Source organism: Rhincodon typus, chromosome 30, assembly GCF_021869965.1.
Source record: "Rhincodon typus isolate 14 chromosome 30, sRhiTyp1.1, whole genome shotgun sequence".
Classification (NCBI taxonomy): domain Eukaryota; kingdom Metazoa; phylum Chordata; class Chondrichthyes; order Orectolobiformes; family Rhincodontidae; genus Rhincodon; species Rhincodon typus.
The window spans coordinates 20,075,999-20,094,324 of NC_063361.1; the positions used below are offsets into that span (position 1 = coordinate 20,075,999).

The 18,326-nt window shown below is 38.5% G+C and overlaps 1 protein-coding gene across 6 annotated transcripts in view; it reads left to right on the forward strand.

The window, feature by feature from the left end:
- Positions 1 to 18,326, forward strand: part of hdac5 (histone deacetylase 5) — a 323,514-nt gene that overhangs the window by 14,994 nt on the left and 290,194 nt on the right. Inside the window, exon 2 of one of the 6 annotated variants that reach the window (XM_048614512.1) lies at positions 327 to 543. The exons of the other annotated variants lie outside the window; for them this stretch is intronic. The gene's annotated coding sequence lies outside the window, so the exon portion shown is untranslated. The remainder of the gene's footprint in view (positions 1 to 326; positions 544 to 18,326) is intronic. 6 annotated transcript variants of the gene reach the window in all.

Sequence of the window (18,326 nt, forward strand, 5' to 3'; positions counted from 1 at the left end):
GCAGTGGTGGAGATTGGTCAGTGAGGTGGGAGGAGCGGATAGGTCAGGGAGAGAAGACAGACAGACAGGTCAAGGAGGTAGGGGTGAGAGGGAGGGTTGGTCATGGGATGAGGCCAGGAGTGGGGAAATTTTGGGGAGATTACGAACTTCAAAATCTCCCCATTCCTGGCTCAACCCATGATCAACCCTCTCTCTCATACCCACCTCCTTGACCTGACACAACCTATCCATCTTCTCCTACCTATCTGCCCCTCCCACCTCACTGACCAATCCCCACCACCACCTACCTGCACTCACTGATCACCTCCTCTCTCTATTTATTTCAGAGCCCCCTCCCTATCCCCCATTTCTGAAGAAGGATCCCGACCTGAAACGTCAGCTTTCCTGCTCCTCGATGTTGCCTGGCGTGCTGTGTTCCTCCAGCTCCACACTGTGTTATCTCTGACTCCAGCATCGGCTATTATTACTATCTCTGGGGCAGAAAGTAAGGTGTGACAGAGAGTGAGAGAAGAGTTGGTGTTAGGAATGGGCAGACGTATTAAGGTACAGACATATGAACAAGGAACAAAAATAGGTCACTTGGCTTTTCAAGTTTGCTTTTCCATTCAGTAAAATCATGGTTGATCTGATTTTAACCTCCAATCTACTTTCTGCATATCCCTGATAATGTTTCATTCCCTTGGTAATCAAAAATCTATCAATTCTACATCCAATGCCTTTTAAGGAAGGGAATTCTGAAGACACTCCTCTTCTGAGATTTAAAAAAAGTTAGATTGTCTCTGTCTCTGTTTTAAATGGGTATCCTTTATGTTGAAACTTTGACTCCTAGATCTAGACTCTCCCACAAGAGAAAGCATCCTTTCAACATCCTCCCAGTCATGAGCCCTCAGGATCTTTCAAATAAGTCACCTTTCACTCTTCAAAACTGCAAAGGACAGAGGCCTGGCCTATCCAGTTTTTCCTCATAAGGCAATTCGTTCATTCCAGATATTAGTCTAGTAAAGCTTCTCTGAACTGCTTCCAATGCATTAACAACCTTTCATAAGTACGTGATCCAAATGTGGTATTCCCCCTGCCCTGTATAACTGAAACATACATCCCTACTCTTGTATTTATTTCCCCTTGCAGTTAACCATGACATTCTGTTAGCTTTTCTGATTATTTGCTGTAACTGCATATTAATCCTTCTATGACCCATGCACTAGGGCACCAAGATTTCTCTGCATCTCAGCCCTGCAACCCTTAACTATTTAGAAAAAAAATGCTTCCTTTTTATTCTTTCTGCCAAAATGGACAATTTTATACTCTCCCACCATGTACTCTGTTTGTCAGATCTTTGACCACTCACTTAGGCTGTCTGTATCCCTTTGCAGGTGTCTTATGTCCTCTTCACAACTCAATTTCCTACCTATCTTTGTGTTATGAGCAAATTAAGCTACCATACTTAATCCCTTCATCCAACTCATTTACATTACATTGTAAAGAGTTGAGGCCCCAGTATAGACCATTGTGGTGCATGGCTTTTGTGACAACATTCCTGAAAAAGACTCACTTATTCCTACTGTCTGGTTCCTGTTAGCAAGCCAATCTTCTATCTATGCTGATATGTTACCCCCATACCATGAGCTTTTAATTTGTGCAGTAATCTTCAAAGTGGCACCTTATTAAGTGCTGTCTGAAAATCCAAATACAATACATCCATTGGTTCTCCATTATTTATAGCATAAATTACTTCTTCAATGAATTCCAATAGATTTGTTAAACATGATTTCCCTTTAACAAAGCCATGTTGGCTCTGTCTGATTTCTGTGAACATATCCAAATACCCTGCTATAATGTCTTTAATAATAGCTTTCAACATTTTCTCCATGATGAATGTTAAGCTAACTGGCCTCCCTTTTTGAGTAAAGGAGTTACATTAGCTGTTTGCCAATCGGAAGGAACCTTCCCTAAACTGAATGAGTTATGGAAAATTAAAACCAACGCATCAACTATTTCACTGGCTGCTACTTTTTGGACCAGGATGAAATCCATCAGGACCTGGCGACTAGTCAACTTAAGTTCCCCAACAATTGACTCAGTACTGCTTGTCTGATAACTGTAATTTTCTTGAGTTTTTTGTCCCTTTGAATTCTTGATTTACACCTTTTTCTGGGATTCTACTTGTAATCTCTAGTGAAGATTGACACAAAGTATCTGTTCAATTAATCTTCCATCTCTTTCTCTTCCATAGTTAATTCCCTAGATTCGTTTTCTATAGGACCAGCGTTTAATCTGTTAACCCCTTTTTTAAATATCTGAAAAAAACTTCGATCTGTTTTTATATTTTTGGCTAACTTTCTCTCGTTTCTAAATTTCCCTCCTCAATCTTTTAGTGATTTTTGCTGTTTTTCATGTTCTGTCCAATTTTCTCACTTGCCACCTATCTTTGCAAAATTATATCTTGTTTTCTTCGAGTTTGATATTATCCTTGGTGTTTTTAGTTAGCCGTGGATGGCAGATCTGAGCTTTGGAATTTTTCTTACTTAAATAGTACTAATGTTTAATTTTAAGACATCTTTTTCTAACAATGCCCACAGTAAGAAAAGCTGCCATTCAGTTTGACTATAGTGATTTTCCCTGTTCTTTTCCTCGTGGAAAGACCCTTCAATTCATAGTATTCTGAGCCAGTCAGCCAAAATGATTTGTGTTAGTTGTATCTGTTATTTCTTTTAATATGGAAATTTGCAAATAATGATATTTTAATAAATATGGAAATTTGAGTGATTTTATTGTATGAACTCCAAGTCTAGAAAAGGAGAATTATTAAATTATTGGAAAATTATGGAATTTGGTTATGATTGAAATTCTATTGTAAGGAAGTTCAAATTGACTTTTGAAAAAGTTACTTTAGGCACATTTGGTTGTGTATTGAGTAGCAGGAGTGACAAAACTGTCATTTTAAAGCTGTATGGAGCAAAACCATATGGAGCAAAAAATTATTAATAACCTGATCACTCCTCATGTATTATTTAACAGATAACATGTTTTCATAATATAATTTGTACCATGACTTGCATATCTTTTAAAAAAAAAAAAATGTTGTCTACACAAATACATACTGAGAATGTTTTCAGACGCGTCTTTCTTTGATACGTGCACACGGACGATTAAAATGTTTTGAAGTTTTCCAAAATGTGAAAATGAAATTAGAATTTCTTTCAAGTATGTCAATGTTCACAGTTTATGATCATCTGCTTGCTTAAAGAATTCCATGTAGCCAATAAAGAGGTGACTGCTTGGTTCTGTAACTGGATATTTTTAATCAACCTGTTCATAGTTGTTATTGGCACATCTCTGGAGCAGATGGGACTTGAACCCAGGTTTCTTGGCCCAGAGGTAGGGTACTAACACTGCACCACAAGAGCACCTATTTGGCTTTGTGACTGCATGGAGTGTTTGGATTGAAATCCAATCATGGAAAACTGTCCCGACCAGTCTCCTGCACTCATGTGACCTCTGTAATGAGGCACACTCACTTTAGGCAGAATGTTTTTGAACTCACTTGGATAAAGCCTTCGCGGGGATCGCTGCTGTGTTGTGCACTTGAAACACTCTAAATAATTGCTGAACCATTGTGAATTTGGATCACTATAATTTTGATCAAATCAAAATGGCTTGGGGAGAAGATGTGGCTCACTTAATAGCTGATTTAGATAATCTGAAGTACTTTATTGGGAAATCTGTTTTCTGTGTTTATTTTGCTACTGAATTTTATGCTAATTTCCTGAATTTTTGTCTTATGCCTAATACTGCATGATGCAACACCTTGAGCATCATCTCATGCAACAAAATAGCATTGTAGCAATTCTGTAATCTTATGTGTAATGGTGTAATCTAGCAAATGTTCCATTATGTGTAGAGGAGAAACATATGGTAGGTAATGGAAGACTGAAGTGTGACAGCTGAAACCTTGTCCTTTAATGGTGTAACAAGGAACGAGTGCACCAGACACTGGAGTTAGAGGTAAACGGCACAGATCAAGAATATTAAATTTCATCTTCTATGGTAGTCCTGACCCAAAATCTTGGCACTTGTGAACCAGGTTCAGCAAAAGTAAAAAATGTGCAATATATACCTGTTTCTGGATTCAAGATCTGTCTCGGCATGTTCCTTGCTGTTTTTGATGGACTTTGATCTGAGGCATCCATTAGGTTAAATTAACTTAATTAAGATCTGTTCTCATTTCAGAATCCTTCTGTAAAATATGTAGAAAAACAAATCTGAGTGTGCACTATCCAAGCACTGTCTAGCTTTCCCAGTTCTACAGCAGTTCTTAAAGTTTCCCAATGTCCTGTGAACCTCTATGGAAAAGCAGTGATATCATAGAGGGAGGAAGGTGGCAATGCTGTGTCCAAAGTCTGAAGCAGTGCCTGGATGATTTGTATCCCTTTTGAGAATACTCAAGACCTCAAATATATTGTGTGTCATACTTCTGAATCCCTTGTGTAAACTAGGATATCAGTTTATGTTGGCTGTGGTGTGGGATATCCCTTTTCTTAACAACAAAAGTGAGAATTTAGAATTTGGTGTATTGGAGGAAAAGGAGGCACTGGAGTTTTATATACGCATAATGATAGCTAACTAGAACAGGATGTGAGTGTTTGGATTTCAAATGAGCATGAGATTGCATAGGTTAAAACTTGGGAAACTTGCAAAGAAGTCTTTGGAAATATTCAATTGTAGGCTGTTGAAGCACGGATAAGCATTTCGTGGTTAGGTGGTCGGATAAGATTGAGTTGGACAATTTGCAGAGTTGGAACTAGGTAGCCTTGACAATGAACATCAATAATTTGAAGTTCAGCTTGGGGTTAACTGGGCATACAGACTCCATCTCATCTGTTTTGTCCTGTTGTGGATGGTAAAATATGGGAGACAGTGAGAAGTTTTTTTTAAAGATTTGGTTAGTCTGGTTTCAACTGCCATTCTTAAATTGATTGTCAGCATAATTCTTTATGCACTCAAGATTATTTAGCAAATGGTGTTCAATCATAGAATCACATTAAATATTGACCATGTGGGTGGCGTTTTCCCATCATTTAATGATTTGTCAATTGAGATTCATGGCATTTGGTGTGTCATGGCTCTCAGAAATGTTTTTCCTACAATTTTTGATTCTTCGCTTGACTTATTTATGCAGCCAGGCTCTTCAGCACCTTTCCTGTTGAATGAAGTGGCAGAAGAGATGGAAGTGCTCATTTTTGCTGGATCCTCTGGCATTCATGTACTGATGCCATATTTCAAGACGAACTCAACATCACTTTAGAAATTACAAACCAGGAACAACCCCCTCTATGTGGGTTGTCCTCACAGAGGACAAATCAATTCTTCTTCCCACCTCAACCCCCAACACGCATGCACAGGCACAAGCACGCGTACGCACACTAAAACGTGCGCACATTCAATATTCACTCTCACCTCAGTCTCCTTCTCTCACGCACTCCCCCAGCCTATCATCCGTACCCTCTCTGCTGCCGTGCTCCGCCTCGCTCTGCGCCTCCCCCATTCCCTCGCTCTGCGTCCCCTCCCCCCTTGCTCCGCGCCTCCCGTCTCGTGCTCACGCGCGGGCAGATGGGGACAGGCATGCACAGACACAGCCATTAGCAGACGGGCAGAGACTTTGAGGTGCTGGTGGTTGGCTGAGTAAAGAGGAGTGCGGTCCTTTGCTTGCTGACTGCAGGGGGTTGCACCAGACAAAGTTAGCTTTGACCCAGATAGCAGCCCAAGTCGGTGCTGTGTCCTTAGTTAAAAGCGATGTCCAGCAATTCAGGAAGGTTCATTTTGCAAGGGTAGGTGCTGCTGTTATCTCGCTGCTACCTCAAATTGCACTCAGTGCTGTTACTACTACTCTCATACTGCATATGTATCTCACCAAGGCTTATGGATTACAAGTCTCTGTTTCATCACATCCATTGAACAGCTCTCACCACTTCACTCTCCCAAACTATTGCTTCCTGTTTTCCACGCTTGCTACTAACTTACTGCAGACATCTAACCACCTCCTGTTTTTGCATCACCATTGCGTTATACTCAGTTCCTCCTTTTTACTAATTGCAGGAAAAACTGGTTCAATTCTGGACTGATGCATTCACAGCAACTGACTGATCTCTGTAGTGCCTGGATGGTTTGCACTTGACCTGCAATGTTGAATGTAGCCATCCCTCTGGATTGGAATCAAATGAGTCCTTAACTGATTGTAGTGGTATCCCTGACTAACTGACTTCAGACATGGCCATTTGCTTAAAGCACGTGCAATGTATTTGCGGCATACATTGCTGGGATATGCTGCAGGAGTGACATTGATATCGCACGGTGGTGTACAGCGACATGTTCACATTTTGACTGTTCAATTCTCCCGACTATGACAAGCTATGTACCTTTTTCCTCTGCTAAAAAGCAGTGTAAAGCCTAATGGACTTTGGCTGAACCTGTAGCTGAATACTGAAGACCCTGTTCATTAAAAGGCAATGTGGAGTGCATAGATGCTGACAATAAGTGCCGAGTGAATAAACACTAAGAAAGCAATCTAAGAGCCATGAACCTGTACAGATGCATTGGATGCATGTGTGTCCATGTGCAGAAAGCAGCCTGGCAGAAACATGCAAGTTGTATGTGTCCCTGAGCTGCAAAGTAAAGAGCTGAAGGGATGAGAGAGTTAATTGGAGAACAGACATGATGATCTGGTGAGGCTCGTAGTTTGTCACTGGCAATGTGTGGATGAAGGGGTGACGAGGATCGTGGCCGTGGAGTACGCAGGGGTGTTTTTCTCATGACAGTTGGGTGATAGCCAGGACAAGCAATTAGCAAGCTGCAGCCATCTGTTCTACTTACTCAGATCTGCATGCCGTGAATTTACACCATTTACTTTCTAGGGGACGGTGTGGAGAATTAAAAATGTAATATAAATAAATCATGATGGGCTATTCATGACGTATGAATATAGAGTAATCAGGTAGTTGCAGCTCAATAGTGTAATTCTGAAGTCGCCATGTAAAACTTGGGAAAATTAAAGACACAGACTTTGTCATGATTCTGTTTTTTTTTCTATCTTGCCATATTTTGTCAGCTTTATCACCATTGCTCATGCCACATCAAATAGGGTAAAATTCCACCCAGTGCTTTTGAATTTTGCCACTGCAGGCTGGAATGTGATCTCCACAAACAGTTTTTGGGTTCCATCAAAAGGATGTACGATGGAATGATGCCAACCTATCCCTCTGATATGTAGGTAATCTATTTACTGCATTTAAACTCTTAGTGGCACGTAAGAGTTTCCTTGAACATTTTAATAGGCTGTATTCTGTGCTCAAATTCACCTTTGAGGTAGAGTAGTCAAAATGAGCTCTCTTTTCCTTGATGTCCATATTATTGAAAAATTGACCTGGAACATTTTTATGACTGTCTGGTACAAGCCTGCTTTCACTGGCCAAATCATGCACTTGGGTTCCTGAAGTTTCGTGCACTGTAGATTGGCCTTATCTGGAACTTTTTCAAAAGGGCCTAAATTATTTTGTTCCTCATGTTAGCTTGATGCTGTAATAGGTTGCATCAGAGTCATCCTATGGGATAATGGCTACCATGATTGGATCACTTCTTGCTGTATATCACACAAACTCGTGAACGGGTCTAAGCTGTCATATTTGGTCCTGAAAGGTGCCCAATCCATCTCCTATAAAGGGTGAGATTTCAGTTCTTTGAGTAATAGTTAAAGCTAGCTACTTCATGCAGCTTTTCTGCATTATCAATAAGTGGTGTTTTCCATTAATGGATTGCTGTTGTCAAACCTTAAAGACATTCTATCCCACGAGTGAGTAATTTGTTATATGAATTTCAGTGAAAGTGTGATGGTAGGTTTGTAGGCCATATGACCTGAGGCTAGAAGATCATGTCAAATGTATCCCTTCGACCACCTGCAGCAAACGAGATATTGACCGTACCCAACCAGCCTATGCTTGTAAAACAGGCAACGCTATCCAACATTGGGTATGATTATGCAGTTGGACAGCATTCACCCAATATTCCTGAGTGTGCAAAGAATCCCACTGATAACTTGTTTTAAGATTGTTATTTGGGTCTGCAATGTGGCAAACCTGTGCATACTGGAAGCTACATATATAAATGTGCACATTCCTTACTTTGTAAAGAGAAGAGTCAGAGTACTTGCCATTCAATCAGCATTCTCCTCTGTCACAGTATGAATGGTGTTTTCCCTTTGCATTGGTATGCAAAACTGCAAGATGAAAAGCTTCAAGGAAATGTGCTTCATATTCAGGATTTTTTTTTCTTCTGTAATATATGCTTTGAAATTAACTCATCATTGCTTGACCAAATTAGAATCAGTTCACTTCTTCACTGGTTCATTGGCATTGAAAAAGTGATTGATAAACGATATCAAAAAAAATTCTATTTTGATGTCTGTACAATTCCACTGAACTGGGATAATCTATTGTATGAGTTCATTAAATCTCAACTACTTCCGATGACCAACACAGTCAATACCAGCACTGTCTGCTATAACAAAACATGATTAATTCAGAGGATTTTAAACATTACTTAAGAGTGGGATCATTTTTTCCTTGAGTCAATGTTTTGTAGGAACAAAAAGAATATTTAAATATGACTTATGAAGCTGGAGAATGCATTAGTGTGGAGTTTGCAATAATCAGCTAACAGATGATGATCTCCAATCATTTTGCTTAAACTGGCCACAGGGTTTTATTGGCCATTGATGTAATAACTTGTATTAATTAGAGACCGTTTCCTCCATTCCCAAAAAGAAAATTCTGACTACGTTGCATAAAGTTTACTTACTGGGAATAAGTTTCACACATGTAACGGTAACCTCTTTGCAATATTCTTTGGTTTTGTTATGCCATTTTCAAGTTTCTTTCCGTCTCAGTATTCTGTTTAAAGTCAATGTTGACAAACACACCAGGATACAGATATCCAAAGATCCAACTGTACAACACAAGGAATACGTATGAATTAATGCTGCAGAACAAGGCTAATCATCAGACAACAAATGGCTTCATTCAAATGCACTTCACGTTTCAGAGATTTTCTTTTCTGAAACTGATGCATCTCCTCGCATGTTAATCTATGTTTTAAGGAGACCTAGATTGAAATCCCTTGGCACAGAAACACACAAGTTAAAATAACTATACGCATACATTTTTTATAGTGTGTGTGTGTGTGTGTGTATATATACAGTGTACCATTTTGTAGAGTTACTTAACTAGCTAACGTTATTAGAAGAATTCCTCAATATCCTCAGTATTCATTACCCTTCATTACAAAGTTAAAGCCAGTATAAATAAGGAAAGTGTTAAATTTTTAGACATCATGTCATTTAAGTTGGCAGAAGAAAACAATCTGTATAAGCTTGTAACTAACCTTTTTTGCCAAATAACTAATACACAGTCTTCACTCCTGGAAGTTCTGGAACTTTAAGCTAATATAAATTGGATGCGAAAAAAAGAAAAATGACAGTTAACAATACAGTACATAGTCATAGAGATGTACAGCACGGAAACAGACCCTTCGGTCCAACTTGTCCATGCCAACCACATATTCTAGATAAATCTAATCCCCTTTGGCCTGTATCCCTCTAAACCCTTCCTGTTCATATACCCATTGAGAGCCTTCACCACTTCCTCTGGCAGCTCATTCCATACACCCACCACCCTCTGCGTGAAAAAGTTGCCCCTGAAGTCCATTTTTAATCTTTCCCCTCTCACCTTAAACCTATGCCCCCTAATTTTGGAATCCCCCACCACGGGGAAAAGATCTTGTCTATTCATTCTATCCATGCTCCTCTTGATTTTATAAACCTCTATAAGGTCACCCCTCAGCCTCCAATGCTCCAGAGAAAAAGCCCCAGCCTCTCCCTATAGCTCAAACTCTCCAACCCTGGCAACATTCTTGTAAATCTTTTCTGAATCCTTTCAAGTTTCACAACATTCTTCGAGTAGTGGGGAGACCAGAATTGCACACAGTTTTCCAAAAGTGGCCTAACCAATGTCTTGTACAGCTAAATTGTTTGAATCATGCACAAGGTAGGACAGTTTTCACTAAAACCGAAAGCTGAAAATATTCTCAAAAATGCTCTGGCTGATAGATTCTTAATTCTTATGGGCATTTTCACAGAAGGAATGCTTTTTTTTTACTTTCCTGAAGGAAGGGATTTACGACTGGGGCTTCTGGATTCTCTCTTCTGAGTATTTGAGGTTTTTGTTTGCTGTGAATGACTGCCAGCCCCATGATAGTCTGATGTTTCATGAAGGGATATAGCAGTGTTGCTGCTTTCCTAGTTAGTCATTACTGTCATCCACTAAACCTATGTTCCATAATTCAGCCAATGATTTGTGCGTCAACAATATTAAATCCGTTAGAAAGTTCTTTATTCTCGAGTCTTCAACTTTCTCATCAAAACCATTTCCACCGTATGCCAGCAGTAGGATCAGCTAGACTAATTGCTCTACCTCTTCCAATTAGAAGTTCTCTCTATTCAGCCGTTACTGCTTTTTCAATTATAGGTCCTGCCTATAGAGGAGCAGCTTGAGCAGGAGAAAGGAAACTGCGATTAGAGAAGCAAAGAGACTGAGAGAAACAAACTGGATTCGAAGAGCTAGTTCCTGACTGAATATGTCTCTCCCACATATGGAACGACTTTTCTGTCACTGGTTGTCTCTGTGATCCTTTTTTTTTGCTGGTATTTTGGAGGACATGTTTGTCTGTTGCCCCCATATTTTGAACCCTGTTGAAATGAAGCGAAGCAAAGCAAAATTAGAAAATGTTTTATCTTTTAACAGTGGGAATCTGAAGGAATGAGACTTCATGCATGTAAAGTTAAATTTTAAGTGGAAGAAAGTTCTTTTTGGCAATAATTATGATTTATCGTACAGATAGAAATTCGCTTGCACTTAACTGAACGGTCAACATATTTTCTGCTATGTTTTGTATAATGGTGGATAAGTGTCTCAACATTATGCTTTTCACATGTTTTAATGCTGAACCTGTGGACAGGGTGTTCGTGTACTGAAGTAACATCCTAGGTGGATTACCATTGACCAGAAACTGAAGTGGACCAGCCAAATAAATACTGTGGTTAGAAGATTAGGTCAGAGGGTGGGAATTCTGAGGCAAGTAACAGATTTTCTAATAGCCCCCAGTCTGCCCACTATCTACAAGTCTAGAATGTGCTCAATATTCAGCACTTAGCTCTGTGAGTACAGCTCCATCAACACTTAAGGAATGCAACTCCATCCAGGTCAAAGCAGCCTACTTTATTGGCACCTCATCCATGAACCTAAATGTTCACTCGCACCACTGCTGATGCATAATGGCATCACTGTGCCCTATGTACACGATGTATTGCAGCAACTCTCTGAGGCTCCTTTGGTCGCACCTTCTAAACTTGTGTCCTGTAGGACAAGGGTAACAGGTGCATAGGAATATCAAGTTTCCCCTCCAAACCATGCACTGGAATTGAAGCCATATTTTCATAGTCGCTGAGTTGAAAGCTAGAATTCCTCCAAGGCTGCTTTGATAGTATGTTGCAAACATGCAATCTATACCACTTAGAAGGACAAGAGCAGCAGTGCATGGAAACACCACCAGTTGCAAAATTCTCTTCAAGCTAGATACCATCCTGATTTGGAGCTTTAGTTACTTTTCTTCATTTGTCTGTAGGGACAACATTTTGAAGCTCCCTTCCGAATAACATTGTGGGTGTACTTCTTGCAACTGTTTAAGTAGACAGTTTCCCACCTTTTCTCAGTGCTGTCGAGGGGTAGACAATAAATGTTGATTTTACTAGCAACATTTACCTCCCATTAAAGGAAAGTGTAGAGGAGCAGAGCAAATAGGATCGCAACTTTCTGATTTCCACATTTTTTGTGAAGTTCCAAGAATGTGCTGTCTGATTTAGTCAAGTGCAATGCTGAGCTTTGATGGCCTCATGGTTATTGTTACTGCAAAATCTAAACAGTTTTTATGTTTAGTTGATAACTACGTGGTTTTTATTTGGAGGCAACATAACAGCATGGATTTTTTGCAGCACTTGAATACTAAATAATTCCTTAATGATACTTGCATGGCCATTTGCCATATTCCAATATCTCTTTAATTTTGCTTCCAAGTTGAATGAATAATTAAACTGAAGGCATTGTCATGTACAATTACGGCATTGGGTTGTTTTTTACGATACTGGAATGTGATATTTAGTAAATTATCAGCACATTTTTCTTGACGTTTTCATACTGCCAGGAACTAATCTATTATTTGAAAATGTCTTCTATTTTTGTTATGCTGTTGTATTGCCTGCTGATTGTCTAATAAGCAATAATTTGCTATCCTTGCCATCTTCAATATTTTATACATTTTTGTTTGCCAGTAAGTCTATTGAGTATAACTTTTGGTGCCATTCATGCATTTAGAGTTTTTGCCTCCGTGACTTAAATGATTTTTCAGATTAGGACAAATGTGATAAAGCTCCTTGACTACTTTTGTTCTTCCTCAGATGGTCCATACAGAGAGCCATTGATATATCGTCAATAGGCAAATTTTCAAATGGAATTATATATTGTTGAATCTTCATTTGTCATAGCCCCTGTAGAACCTGAATGTCTATAAGTACTTAGGCTGAATTGGTGTTCTGGGAAGCAGCAAGTGCTCCACAGTGATATTCAATTTTGAACTATGGCTTGTGATAAACCTTATTATCTGATGTATAACACTGCAATGTCTGGTACACTTGTGCAGGTGAAGTATGTCTTTATACATTAAGAATTAACTTTCTAAGATGATCCTGATCTTGTAACAGGGAGAAGGGTGTGACACTGCAAGCCACAGATTTCCAAAAAAGCTGTCTGTAAAGGTCTTGTCATGTCTATGGAGTGAATTTTCTCTTTTCAGGTGTTTTTTAAATTAATTCATGTATTTGGAAAGACTGCCATTTGTCATCCATCTCTTCTATTTGCTCTTGGGCAGGTTGTGGTGAGTTGTTTCTTTGCATTGCTGCAGTCTACCTGTTGTCGGTACATAAATGGTTGGTTTGAATCCAGTGCTGAGTCAAGGGGATTCTCGGGCATCGAGCAACAGTGATGTCATAAAGTAAACAACCATTCACATGGTAGTGCTATCAAAGACAGCAAACTTGAAAGTAAAATATGATTATTCACTTTTTAATATTTTACAGGGAATTAAATTATTTAGAGTGAAGAGCTTATTAGCTTGGTGCATCATTAAAGACCAGTTATACATAATTCAACAAGGCGTACCTTTTTAGGGTTTTGTTAGCAAAAGTAATAACACAGAAGTGTAAATTGTAATAAGTTTTTAGTAATTTTCTTAATTTATTACTATATGAAGAAGTGCCGAATCACTTTCAGCAACCACAGGAATTTTGAGATTAACTGCCTGTGTTGATGTCTGAAGGTGTTCTTGGTTTCAGCGATAATAATGGTGAATGCGGACAGTTCAGTCAATGCAAAATCTGAATATTTATATAGTGTTTTTGGCTATTAGGTATGAAAATCACTTCTTTTTGAATGTTCCAAATATACATAACTCCCAATGGTTATCTCTCATCCTCTTGACATGCCAATCATTACATGAATTTCCGCAGGAGTTTTTGAACAATGCCTGACCTGGAACGGCAACATTATCAGATAAGTATCACAACCATGGTTCAGATCTCAGCCTGTGAGTAAGGTCACAGGGATCTACTAGGCTACAAAAAATGGCAATTGTGTAGGCAAAACTTAAGAAATAAATTTATAGATAAGACAATCTGTTTGGGTATTAACCAGTTCTCACGCTCTTCTATGCAAGTATACCATAAGAATTAAGAGAAAGGAAAGAATGCTCTGGTCTGTAAAGTTTGCTGTCTTGCTATGTTCCACTAAACATATCTGTATTCATATCACTCTTTTGTAAGCTAATTATTACAACAAATGTTATTAAACATTTATTTTAAAGAATAAAAATACAGTAGTTATTGCCTGTTAGTGGTCAATGTAAGAGTTCAGTTAGGAGTAAGAGTATATGGTTTCATATATACAGTTTGCATTTGTTTGTCATCACTCAAGTGTCCAAAGAGAATTGGAAGATTGTCGACAAATGCTCCATTATTTTCACCCTTGTATCAACAAAATAAGATGCATCCTGTTGGCAAAATCCTCTGTGACAGTACCTAAACTGTCTTCTGTCTTAAGTATATTTCCTTTTTAGTGCCTAATTGGTCTCACCCTCTTGTACTATTTATATATTTTTAAAAAAAATCCTTCTATATTACTTAATATCACACTTATCACACATTCCCTGTCCAGAAGTCTGGATTCTTCTAATTTTTTTTATATAGCACATCCCTTTATCTTGCCTTGCCATTGGTTGTTAGTATCGTCAGCCACCTAAGATGTTAGTTCTGAAATTTCTTCATAAATCTCTCCACACACCATTTCTGCCTTTCTCTAACATGTTCCCTAATATTTATCACTTTAACATTTAATGTTTTTGATCATTTGCCGTAGATTCCTTTCCCAGTTAGGTGGCTGTGAACTGCTCTGGGGTGTTTTACTTTGTTTAAAATGCTAGGTTAATGAAAGTCCCTGCGTTTTCTGTACGGACTATATAGAAAATCTATTTGTAGACACCATAGCTTAATTGTTATTCAAATTTCCAATGCAAGGTAAACTGATGAAGACAACATTGGTTGCTATCTTAAAGTGAAGGTGGCTTGAACTAAAGAAGGGGATTAGGTTAATTAAATTTGATACATGAAATGCAAACGACTTCTCTGAGAACTGAACATCAATGTCACTTTTCAAAATCTTTTAATAAAGGATAAGCAAATTAAAAAGTGCCAGTTAAGTGGTGTGAACAGTGCCATTGTCAAGGATCAAATGCAGTTACCCAAGAACAGTCTTTTTTAGTTGCATGTTACCTCCTGCAGGTTCAGTTTGATGTCCTAGGCTCAACATTGAATTTCAGACCCAGTTACAATGTAATTACACAAGGTAGGATTGTTTTCGCTGCTAGAGATTGTAGTTCGACTGTGATTCACCCACTGAATCTCCAAAATGGACCTCAAACAATACAGAATATATTACCAAAAGTGATACTGCTCGTCAGGGTAACACTTGAAATTATCTGTAATATCCTGAGGTTTTGCTATTAATTTAATTTCACAAATTCACCTATTTTAATGTTGGTAAATCAAATGGTTTTTCACATGAAAAACTTGATATTTTTAGCATTCTGGTAGCTTTAGCTTAATTGGTTTGTTTGCATCTTGCTTGTTGTCATATTTTTCCTTTGATATTTCTGTGCTGTGTTGAAGCAAAGGTTGTCTTGTATGCATTTCATTTTGATTACTTTTTTCAGCATTGAGTTCAACGCAGGAAAGCTGAATTCATCTGCTGAAATGATATCCCTGATCCTGGTTCTCGGAAGAATAGCTCCATAAACCAGCTGTTTATCAATATCCCATGTTAAATATCCTTTGGTGTTCCCAACATGATCCTAATTTTTATTATAATGTAGACCTTTTTTATGATGTGTACTATGACTGTGATTTCTGTGACTTGCATTTTCTTACTTTCTTTTTGTTGGTTTATTTTTCTTTAACCACTATTGTTTCAGTGGTGTTTGAATAGAATGCACGTGTTTCATAGACTTAGAATTTGGGCTAAGACCATAAGATGCAGGAGCAGGAATCGGCCATTCAACTCATCAAGTTTCCTCTGTTATTCAATGAAATTACTACTGGTCTAATGATCCCCAACTCCATTTTTCTATTCCCCATAACCCTTGATTCCTTTACTGACTTAAAAAATGTCTCCTGTCAGTTTTAAATATATTTAATGACCCTACCTGAGGGCCCATTTTTGTTTGGGATGCTGGTGCAATAACTGTTATCAGTATGTTTTGGAAATTGCAGACACATTACCCATGAATATCTAATACTGTTAGAGAACTACATTACCAGCAGCATAGACTTGAAATTTTTGTTAAATCATCACTTTCAGAACACTCATTTTAGAACACTCAGCCTTGAGAAGTGCTGTTGTACAGAGGAAGCTAGGGGTGCAGGTACTTAATTCTTTTGAAGTTTGCATCACATATAGACAAGGTGGTTAAAAAGGCATTTGGCATGCTTCTCTTCATTGCTCAATCCTTTTGAGTACAGGAATTGGGGAAGTCATGTTGAGGTTGTACAGGACATCGGTGAGGCCTCTTCTGGAATCTGCGTCCAGTTCTGGTCACCCAGTTATAGGAAAAATATTATCAAGCTGCAGAGGATTCAGAAGAGATTTACCAGGATGTTGCCAGGTATGGAATATTTGAGTTATAAAGAATGGCTGGATAGGCTGGGACTTCTTTCACTGGAGTGTAGGATGTAGAGAGGTGACCTGATAGAAGTTTATAAAATAATGAGAGGTATGGTTAGAGTTAATGGTAGTTGTCTTTTCCCTCTGATGGGGGATTTTAAGACTGGGGACACATTAAGGTGAGAGGAGTGAGATTTAAAAAAGACATAAGAAGCAAACTTTTTTACACAGAGGGTGATTTGCAAGTGGAATGAACTTCCCGAGGAAATGGTGGATGCAAGTACAATTGTAACATTTAAAAGACGTTTGGATAAGTACAGAATAGGAAAGGTTTAGAGGGATATGGGCCAGGAGTAGGCAGGTACAACTAGTTTAGTTTGGAATTATGTTCGGCATGGCCTGGTTGTACCGAATGGTCTGTTTCCATGCTGTATGACTCTATTTAGAAAATGATTTATGCCTCTAATCTTCCTGCCAAAGTACATGACCTCGCATTTTCCTACATTGTATTCCATCTACTACCATTTCTAAATCCTTCTGCAGCCTCCCTGCCTCCTCAATACTACTGATGCATCCACCTGTCTTTGTGTCATGTGCAGACTTAGCCAGAATGCCCTCAGTTCCTTCATCTAGATCATTAATGTATAAAGTGAAAAGTTGCGGTCCCAACACTGACCCATGCAGAACACCACCAGTCACCAGCTGCCATCCTGAGAAGGACCCTTTAATCCCCACCCTCTGCTTTCTGCCAGACAGCCAATCTTCTATACCATTGTTTTTGCATCGTTAAATATAGTATTTTTGTTCAAACCTATACTTTTATGTCATATTTAGTCAAAAATTTGGAGTTCCAAGTTTTCTACTTGGCATTTAAAATATATATCATGCCTCAAGGTGCATTACAAAGATTATCAAACAAATTATGACATCAAGTGACAGGTCATATTAGGGCAGATGGTCAAAGTTTCTTCTCGGACAGAAGTTTTAAGGAGTGTCTTACAGGAGCAAAGTGAAACTGAAAGATTTAGGGAAGGAATTCCAAAGCCAATAGGGGATGGTAAACTTTTAGCTTTAGAATCATGTGAGATCCCATAGGTCCAAGTGTATCCTGCACAAATGCAATTTTCAAACATTTGCTGAAATTTCAGGACGTTGTAATCCCAATACTGTGCTTCTAATTTAGAAACATGAAGAATTGACAGTACAAAAATCCTTGCAAAGTGAATGCTTTACCTGGAAAAATTGTAACAATCCACCAAATTGTGAGTTGCATGCAGACGAGCACATTAATCGTTTGCTGTGGTCCAGATAACCTGTTTGAAAACTCACTCAAAATGGTGCATTATGATTGGTCACCTTGCCTGGAACTTGATTAATTGGTATTCATAGGCTCGTGCTTTAAGATTGGATAGATGCACAAGAAATTAGTATGTTAAATTAGTTATAAAGGATCAATTTACGTTGTCTGCTTCCATGCCGTTAGATGCATTATTCAATAAAAGAATAGACTCATTGGCTGTGTCCATGAGCCTATATAGTGCGTGTAGACTGGCGTTTGATGTTGAAGAAGTAGACTTAATCTGTGTTGTGTTTTGAGGGTGTTCTGGAAATTGTCACAATGAAGTGAAGAATTAAAGAGGAAAATTGCAGACAAGATGAACTAATTAAGTTGCATTCATTCTGAAGCAGGCTTTCCTGTGTCTCATTTGCAATGAAAAATCAACCAAAACTGAGGAGTCAAATCTTGAGAAGCCATTACTAAAAAGCACAGTGCCTTTAACTACAAGCTATTCAGCTGAAGAAGCCCAGAAGCAAGCAGAGCAGAAGTTGAACAGCATGACAGAAAAATATAGTAACACGTTCATCATTAAATGGCTAAAATCACTGGTAGCTTAGCATCTCCTTTCGTGGTAGGTCAAAACTTGTGAAATGAGGAAATCTGTTTACATATGGTGA